Genomic DNA, 9922 nt, shown 5'->3' with positions numbered 1-9922 from the left:
GTAACATTTGAGATCTTAAAGAGATAGACCTATCATTTGGGATTTTTTCCTCCCCGTTTCCCGTGGGTGGCCATGCGCTCTCTGCGCTCTAATAAGATTAGCATCTCCCACGCCACGGCAGGTGCACATTCACCAATTTGAGCTCTCGAAATAGATGGCTGCCATTAAGGCGGAGGAGAGACCACAGAGGCTGGATCGCATTGCCACCCAACCAAACTTCGTGATATATTTTCTCTCTGCGTGGGAATCCTTGCTTTTTTCCTCGGGAGTGCATTAAAGACAGAGGGCAGCAGAGCTCCTAAACCCGATTGCACGGGATGTGTTCGGCACTGAGGAGTTTCTGATACTCTCCAGCCGTCTGAGAAGGATTTGCATGGCTTTACAACTCACGCGGTAAGACTTTCTGCGCTTCTTCAATCGCTGCGCAGTAGCGCGTCAAAGAAAGTTAGTGGCAGTTTGCGCGCGAGGCGACTCGATTTTTTGGATTGCTATTCCGATGGTTGACAAGTCGTTGGATGGAGAGGTGAGTGAATAAGTGAGGGGTTTATTCATCTTTGGGGTCGACTGAATCACATTTGAGGCTACGCTTGTGTGTGTGATGCGAAAAGTGGATCGTTTCTCAGCGCGTAACGGTGTTTTGGGAATGTTATGAATTGCACAGGACGCGTAGAGATGCTAGCAAACGCATTTGGATGATTTATTGACGAAAACCGGCGTACAGTGACTGACACAGTTTCCAGCCTGACGTGAGGGATGTGTCTACAGGACTCGGGATTACCGTATGCTCATCCTATTACGCCGCGCATTCCCGCAATCTGTTGCCTGCGCGTTTAATTCATTTAACGAAAGTAAAATAGGAATCGATCAGACTCCTTGAAACATTCAATCACAGTCGGCTCGCATGAAAAGTTTGACTTGGCGTTCATACAGTGTGTTTACTACTGTATGTTAACCATACGCAGGTATTACTACTGTAAAATCATAGAATAACCATGAGGTCGCTTGTAAACCGTGTTGTAATGTTCATGGATTTTTATGGATTGCACTTTTGTACCAATAACTGTAGTAGCTGTAAACATAAATGTTCATGCAGGAAGATTGACAATTGATAAAACACAATAGTGATTAGTCTTACGATGTAAATGTGCAGTGGTTCAACCATGCTTGACCCTTGAAAATGGTTTCATTGGTGTAATCTAATGTACTTTGGCTGATTTAGTCATGTTCAAGGAACTGACTTGAATAAAACCTTCTCAATTTAGGTAATCTCACATGCGGAGTTGTTTCTCTGCAAAAGATATCTTCTCTTCTAGACTAGTTTTGATGTTACACTGTAAAAAATGCTGGCTTCCATCATGTAATTCCTTCATGTTGTCCCAACGCAAACTTAAATCTTTTACAAATTTATATGGCTTGAACATAAAACAAATAATCCCTCCAAAAAGTCAACAATTGTGTTGATTCAGCTAATTTTAAATAAGTCTGAACAAGCAACATAAATATTGTTTGGAGTTCAAAATAAAAACTTCTCATCCCGCTTGATCTTTGAACTATTAGTACGCAAAATAAGACCGCATGAATATCTAACTTTGTCTCAGAAAACTGAATTTAACTGTGTTATTTTGAGAAAACCGCTCATGTAAATGTATCTTATATAAAATTATATGTTCTATTAGTCCTGACAGCATATGTTTGTGGGTCATTGTAACTTATTAAATTAAGTTACTCATGTTCTAACTTAATGTTATAAGTTACCCAAGCTGTTTTATGTCAGTTTAACATAATATAAGTTCAGTAGACTCGTAAAGGTAATTTTATTCAGCTTAATTTAAGGCAACCAGGATTTTTTTTTTACAATGTATGTAATTGTTGGATTGAAACTGATATTGATTATGAAATTAACACATTTCTCAATGACCAATTGATCTGCACTATACTGTAGCATCTTCACTCAATGAATTTTGCTGATTGTTTAAACTACTTGTATACAGTGTGGGAATTATACATTGATGATCGGGGGGGTCAACCTTTTTTTGGTGATAGTTTATTAATACATGCTTCAGTGAATCAAATTCATGAATGGATTTAAATTACATCTAGTTTATTAATAAAATTTACATTTTTCAATGTTTTGAGAGACATTTAGTGGCTATTTTAGAGTTTACTGAAGGTCAAACTATTCAAATTATGAATTATGATTATTCTTTTGCAGAAACATGTAGATATAAACACCTATTTTACCAGAAACGTGTTTTGTGAATATTTAAGATGTCTATCGATGCTCTAGAACTGCCAGTTTCAGACTGTTGAATGATATTTTTCCTAGCATTCACTGTAAAATATTCAACCTTAAATTTACAGTAAACTACAGGCTAATGATTACTTTCACTGTAAGATTCTGTATGTAAATTCAGAGTAAATTACTGTAAGGTAGTTCATTATAATAATAATAATAATAATAATAATAATAATAATAATAATAATAATAATACTTATGTAAATATTTCTAAATATAAAAAAGTGCCTGCAGTAGCGTAAAAGTTAATGTGTTTCTATATGGAATAAAAGATACAGTCCTTTTTACAGTAATTTGCTGTAATCATGATGCCTGCCTGAATTTCACAATAAAATTCTGAATACAAAAAATGTCACAGTTAAGTCCTGTAAAGTGATACTAATGTAATTTATTATGAAAATTACAGTAAAGTTGTGAAATTCAACTAGTGTTGATAGGTGCAATGCATTCACAATGGTTTACACCGTTATAGGGGGGACCAAATGTATATTTATATTATACATTTTTAATTATTAATATTTAGGATCTAGATCAGCGATCAGAGAAATCTATTTCTTATTTTTAAAAGGCTGACATCCCCTCCACCTTTTTGATGTCCTTCAGGGGGGGATCAAGCGTTAATTAGGGGGTCAATCCGCCCCCAACCCCATCGCCCATACCCTGCTTATGTAATATGATTTGAACCAATATTAAATTCTTAAGGTTTGTTTGGGACAACCTAATTGTTTTATGTTCAATCCACCTAAGTTTGTAAACGATTAAGTTAACTTAATCGATTTGTGTTGGGACAACATGCGTGAATTGTGTGGAACCCAGCATTTTTTTTACAGTATACACTGAAAAAATTACTTGCTGCTTGTTTAAAGTAATTTAAAATGAGTCGTAACACAATTCTTAGGGACAGCTTAATAGATTTAGGTTTAATCAACTTAAAATTGTAAAAACGATTTAGTTAATCGATTTGTGGTGGGACAGTGAAGGAATTGTGTAAAACCCCCCTGCTTATTTTTTTTATTTATTTATTTTTTACAGTGGAGACTGAAAAAGATGACTTGCTACTTGTTTAAGCTATTTTAAAATGAGTTGAAACAACACAATTCTTATGTTTTTTGGTTTTTTTTTTTTGGGGGGGGGCAGCTTAATAGATTTAGGCTTAATCAACTTAAAATTGTTAAGGCTAGTTAACTTAATCGATTTGTATTGAGACAACATGCAGCCATTGTATGGAACCCAGCATTTGTAGTGTACACTGAAAAAAATGACTTGCTGCTTGCTTAAACTAATTTAAAATGACTTGAAACAACACAATTAAATTTTTTTGGGGGGGGATTTAGGTTTAATTCATTTAAAATTGAATAAAACGTTTAGTTAATCGATTTGTGTTGGGACAACATGAAGAAATTGTGTGGAACCCTGCATTTTTTACAGTGTTCACTGAAAAAAAGGCTTGCTACTTGTTTAAACTCATATAAAATGACTTGAAACAACACACTTAAGTTTTTTTAGGGGCATAGCTTAATAGAATAAGGTTTAATCGACTTAAAATTGTAAAAACTAGTTAACTTAATCTATTTGTATTGGGACAACGTGCAGGAATTGTGTGGAAACCCTGCATTTTTTACAGCGTATGTTTCTTCACTGTTTTACTTGCTTGTGCATAAGCAATTATCTTCATTTATTTAAAACAAACATCCAAACGCTTCAAAACCAAACCTACTGTGGCCGAAAAATCTCTTGAGCTTTGAAACCGCAATATAATTTTACTCTGGGGAACATTCTGCCTCAGTCTTCTTCAGTGTGATCTGACACACATGATGAATTACAAAGTTAGAGCGCATAGAAGGAGCTGGTGTGGAACTGCCCGATCACTAAATGCCAAGTGAACACAATGAAGTGCTGCCGGTCGTCTGTAGTGATAACCTCCTCTGGTGCACGTATGGCTTCCACACCTCCTTTCCTCATTAATTATTGAGCCCACCACATGTTCCTCAAGTCCCGTGTTATTTTGTGATGGCCTGTCTGTCTGCGTGCTGCAGGTTAGGTCAACAGCTTGTGAGTCAGTCTATTACCATGGCGCCGTGTTTACCCCTTTAAAATATTTACAGAAATAGATACACGCTGGTGGGTTTTATAGTAAATGAAATCGAGTGCAGTTAATGAGCTAATCCGGCCTCATTCACATTCTCCAGAACTGACAAGAATGGGTAAGGGAGCAAAATAAAAGCTGTTTTATATCACCCTGTTGGGGCTCATTTTCTGATAACATCTACATTTTCACGCTTTTTATATGACTATATTTCACTAAAAGAATTGATTTGAACTGAAATATTTTATTATCCTATTAGGCTTCCACAAACAGTTTCTTACAGGCTGCTTTGAGCTGAGTTGTACAAATACGTTTAAACAATGTAAATATTTAATGCATAATCACAGTTTTCATAAATGATAACAACATATACACTCACCGGCCACTTTATTAGGTACACCTGCCCAACTGCTTGTTAACGCAAGTTTCTAATCAGCCAACCACATGGCAGCGACTCAGTGCATTTAGGCATGTAGACATGGTCAAGACGGTCTGCTGCAGTTCAAACCGAGCATCAGAATGGGGAAGAAAGGTGATTTGAGTGACTTTGAACGTGGCATGGTTGTTGGTGCCGAGCAGTCTGGTCTGAGTATTTCAGAAACTGCTGATCTACTGGGATTGTCACACACAACCATCTCTAGGGTTTACAGAGAATGGTCTGAAAAAGAGAAAATATCCAAAATATACTCAAGTATTGTTGCTGACCATGTCCATCCCTTTATGACCACAGTGTTCACATCTTCCAGCAGGATAATGCGCCATGTCATAAGGCGCAAATCATCTCAGACTGGTTTCTTGAGCATGACAATGAGTTCACTGTACTCAAATGGCCTCCACAGTCACCAGATATCAATACGATAGAGCATCTTTGGGATGTGGTTGAATGGGAGATTTGCATCATGGATGTGCAGCCGACAAATCTGCAGCGACTGCGTGATGCTATCATGTCAGTATGAACCAAAATCTCTGAGGAATATTTCCAGTACCTTGTTGAATCTACACCATGAAGGATTAAGGCAGTTCTGAAGGCAAAAAGGGGTCCAACCCGGTACTAGTAAGGTGTACGTAATAAAGTGGCCACCTCATACCCACCTTATATTCTATTTAGTACCATGTCACCATAAATGTTACAGTAATGATGGTTATAATAGTATACATGCACTGTTGTAACCTTTAAGGAGTTTTGAAGCATTTTAGTAAGATTTCTGCAGTGATGTGAGAACTTGTTTGCCCCTTACTGATTTATTATTTTATTAAAACACATGAATGTTTTAGATCATTAAACTCATTTAAATATTTGTCAACAAAAACACAAGTAAACATATGCATTTTTTTTAAATGGAGGTTTTTGTTATTAAGGGAAAACAAATCGAAAACTACATAGCCATGTGTGAAAAAGTGTATGCCCCCTAAACCTAACAACTGGATGGGGCACCTTTAGCAGCAACAACTGCAATCAAGCATTTTGAATGACTTGCATTGAGTCTCATACAGTGCTGTGGAGGAATTTTGGCCCACTCGTCTTTGCAGAATTTATGTAATTCAGGCACATTTGAGTGTTTTTAAGCATGAACTGCCTTTTTTTAAGGTAACGCCACAGCATCTCAATTGGATTTAGGTCAGGACTTTGACTAGGCCACTCCAAAGTCTTTTTTTTTCTTCAGTCATTCATAAGTGGACTTGATGGTGTGTTTTGTGTCATTGCCCTGCTGCAGAACCCAAGTTTGCTTCAGCTTAGAGTCACTAACACATGACTACACATTCTTCAGGATATTTTGGTACAGGGTGTCATGGTGGCACAGTGGGTAGCACGATCGCCTCACAGCAAGAAGGTCGCTGGTTCGAGCCCTGGTTGGGTCAGTTGGCATTTCTGTGTGGAGTTTGCATGTTCTCCTCGTGTTCGCGTGGGTTTCCTCCGAGTGCTCCGGTTTCCCCCACAGTCCAAAGATATGCGTTACAGGTGAATTGAATTAGGTAAATTGGCCGTAGTGTATGTGTGTGAATGCAAGAGTGTATGGGTGTTTCCAGTGTTGGGAATTAGCTGTGTGAAACATATGCTGGATAAGTTGGCGGTTCATTTCGCTGTGGTGACCCCAGATTTATAAAGGGACCAAGCCGAAAAATAAAAATGAATGACTGAATATTTTGGTACACAGCAGAATTCATGATTCTATTTCTCACAGCAAGTCTTACAGGTCCTGAGGCAGCAAAACAGCCCTAGACCATCACACTACCACCATATTTTACTGTTGGCATGATGTTCTTTTTCTGAAATGCGGTGTTACTTTTGCGGACAACATGAGACACAAGTTCTAAAAAGTCAACAGTATATTTTCCCCGAAAGTCTTGGGGATCATCAAGATGTTTTCTGGCAAAGCTGAGATGAGCAAACAATTTTTCACACAGGGTTATGTGGATTTGGATGAAAACCTTTGTTTAAAAACTGCATGATGTGTTAACTTGTGCTGTCGTTGACTAATATTTAAGTTAGTTTGATGAAATGAAACATTAAAGTGAAAACTTCAGTTTGTATGGGAGCAAAGCTGGTTTCACACCACTGTATATCTTGGATATTAGTTCTTTGCCTGTGTATTTGAAATTTTGAATGGCTTGGAGAGTGGGGGTGGTGTCATTTGAAGTATATATACAGTAAGTGAAGTTTAGTTATAAACAAGTTTCGAGAGGATCACGTGCTTATGATTGCTAGCGGCTGGATCCGCATGATCCAATTCTCAATAATACCACCACTATCTTTGTTTTGAAGAATCCCCCCATCCACCCCTACTCCTCCTTCTTCCTAGATGGGTGACACGGTGGCCCAGTGCTTAGCACTGTTGCCTCACAGCAAGAATGTCTCTGGTTCTAGGCTTTACCAAACCAGCAGACATTTCTGTGCGGAGTTTGCATTTTCTCCCCGTGCTCACGTGGGTTTCCCCCGGGTTTCCCGGTATCCTCCCACCGTCCAAAAACCATGCAACATAAATTAATTGACTAATCCAAACCGGCACTATAGACATGCTCCTAGTGAATGGTTATCTCTCAAGAGCAATCACTGGCTGTTCATTGGTTATTACAGCGGGGGAGTTCTCGAGATCTACCTGAGCTCAAACTCCCTTCTCGCCTTGCAACGGGAGGGAGCCCCGGGCTCGATGATCTTATGAGCTCAGGGCTCTCTCCCGGGACAGCATGCCAAACAAGCTTATAATTAATCATCAGCTAAGTGTGAACTCTTGAAATATTTTTCTTTGGATATGATCTGTTCATCTTTAATGTTTTTTCTTCTGTCTTTCTTTCAATTAAAACGTAAAAAAAGAATCAGCCTCATATACCTAGACTAGCATCATTATACACTTTAAAAAAATGGTTCTACATAATAGGTTCCTCCACAACACGAAGGAATTAAATTAACTTACTAGTTTGTACAGATTTAAGTGGATTGAACAAAACAATTAAGCTGTCCTCCTAAAAATCTCAACAATCATGCTGTTTCAGCTCAATTTAAATAAGTATTTTGAACAAGCAGCATTTGAGTGTGAAGCATCGCTATTGATGATAGTCATTATCATGCAACTACTAGAATATCTTGACTGACCAATCAGAATCAAGACTTTTATAAATCTGCTTAATACGGTTAATAAATAAAAACACACATTCATTAATGAACTCATTTAAATGTATCCCCATTTCGTCCACTCGTATTACAACATAATACCTTTACAATATAGCATCGGTTCGTTGTGCATATTCATATGGGCTATTTTGAAATTGCCAATGTGGCCCAAAGCCAAGTATCCGTCGCTCTACCCCACGTGCTTAGGATTGTGTATATTTCAGTGCTCCCTCCCTACCCGTTGCGCTTTGCGTGGGTTGATTCATTGCTAGGCTGCCCATCATTGTTTCACTGTCTCTGGCTGTCTCATTAAAGACATCGGCTAATAGGATTTATCCTGCTCTGAGGCAACCATAGTAAATGCTCATTTAGCTGGAGCGCCCTCATCAAACGGGGCCTCTGTAATCAGACACTCTGGGACGTTCGGTCCTCCAATTCATCTTCGACCACCTGGTCTAAACGCCGAGTCGAGAGGGCTTGTGGGATACAGTGAGTCTGGTCATTAGAAATAAATGGCGACTGACCTGTCATGGTGGCCAAAACCTGGAAGGGGATACAGTGAGAATGGTTTGATCACCCATTTGAAAGGATCTATGGTGGTGGATTTGCTCTAGGGTTCACTTCTGTCAAGGCTTTTAGAAGTTGTTCAGGACACCGAATACTTCTCAGCTTAGCACACTTTTTATCTGATTGCAACTTGACATTTTCTAGCTTCTCGTTTCTAAGCTACTCGTGCATGTCACCAGCTCAAAATCCAGATTATAATCAGGTAAATTTCTCCACAGACTCTTTAATAAATGGTTATTTCTGGAAATGTTTCCTGTGATACTCAGAATGTTACTTAAAGGGTGTTTATAAGCCTGTCATGAAACCTTAAAAATCAAGTCATGATGCATAAATATGATTCTAAATGTAAAGGTGTCAGTGGCTCAGCGGTTGGAATCCTGGCCGGGTCAGTTGGCATTTCTGTGTGGAGTTTGCATGTTCTTTCCATGTTTGCGTGGGTTTTCTCTGGGTGCTCTGGTTTCCCCAACAGTCCAAAGCCATGCAGTACAGGTGAATTGAATAAGCTAAATTGGCCATAGTGTATGAGTGTAAGTGAGTGTGTATGGATGTTTCCCAGTACTGGGTTGCAGCTGGAAGGACATCCGCTGTATAAAACATGTACTGGATAAGTTGGCGGTTCATTCTGTAGGGACCTCTGGTGAATAAAGGGACAAAGCCGAAGGAAAATGAATGAATGAATGAACGAATGAATGAATGAACGAATGAATGAATGAATGAATGAATGAATGAATGAATGAATGAATGAATGAATGAATGAAAGAAAAGCTGTCATTGTTTCAGATATCTTTGGGCCTGTTTACATCTGGTCACTTCATGTGTATTTTTTTTTCTGATTGGGTATCTGATTTCTGAATATGTTTACATTTGACCATATGAATGAATGCATCTCCGTTAAATGGATGTGATTCCCATCATCAAATCTCTTGGTACAGTATATGCTGGGGCTGAATGATATTGAGAAAAACAAATAGATTCTTTGATTTTTATTTCATTTATATATATATATATATATATATATATATATATATATATATATATATATATATATATATATATATATATATATATTCGAATATGAATAACATTTTATGAGATGGTTTTGAATAGTTGAATTTAAAGTTTTTCTGGAGAGTGAAACTGTATTCAGGTATGGAAATTGAATCACAATATATCATTTGAGCATCGATATTGCAACGTGTGTATCCACAGTAGTCACATCACACAATTAGATTATTTATTAAAGATTAAAACACAAAGATATAATTTTGAAAGTATTTTATACCAATTGCTAATTTTATGGTGGTCGGCGGTTCGTAGGTTGCGAGACGACCATCAACCGTTTTCTCAGAGAATAATCTGACAA

General features: G+C 37.8%; 1 protein-coding gene across 1 annotated transcript in view; it reads left to right on the top strand.

Annotated features, from left to right (window-relative positions):
- The first annotated feature begins 220 nt into the window (after positions 1-220).
- pcdh15b (protocadherin-related 15b) overlaps positions 221-9922 on the top strand; it is a 464565-nt gene continuing 454863 nt past the window's right edge. Inside the window, exon 1 of the mRNA XM_056468996.1 lies at positions 221-523. The gene's annotated coding sequence lies outside the window, so the exon portion shown is untranslated. The remainder of the gene's footprint in view (positions 524-9922) is intronic.

Source organism: Danio aesculapii, chromosome 12 (assembly GCF_903798145.1).
Source record: "Danio aesculapii chromosome 12, fDanAes4.1, whole genome shotgun sequence".
NCBI lineage: Eukaryota > Metazoa > Chordata > Actinopteri > Cypriniformes > Danionidae > Danio > Danio aesculapii.
Note: the sequence above shows the minus strand (reverse complement) of the source record. Positions and strands in the feature narration are given on the sequence as shown.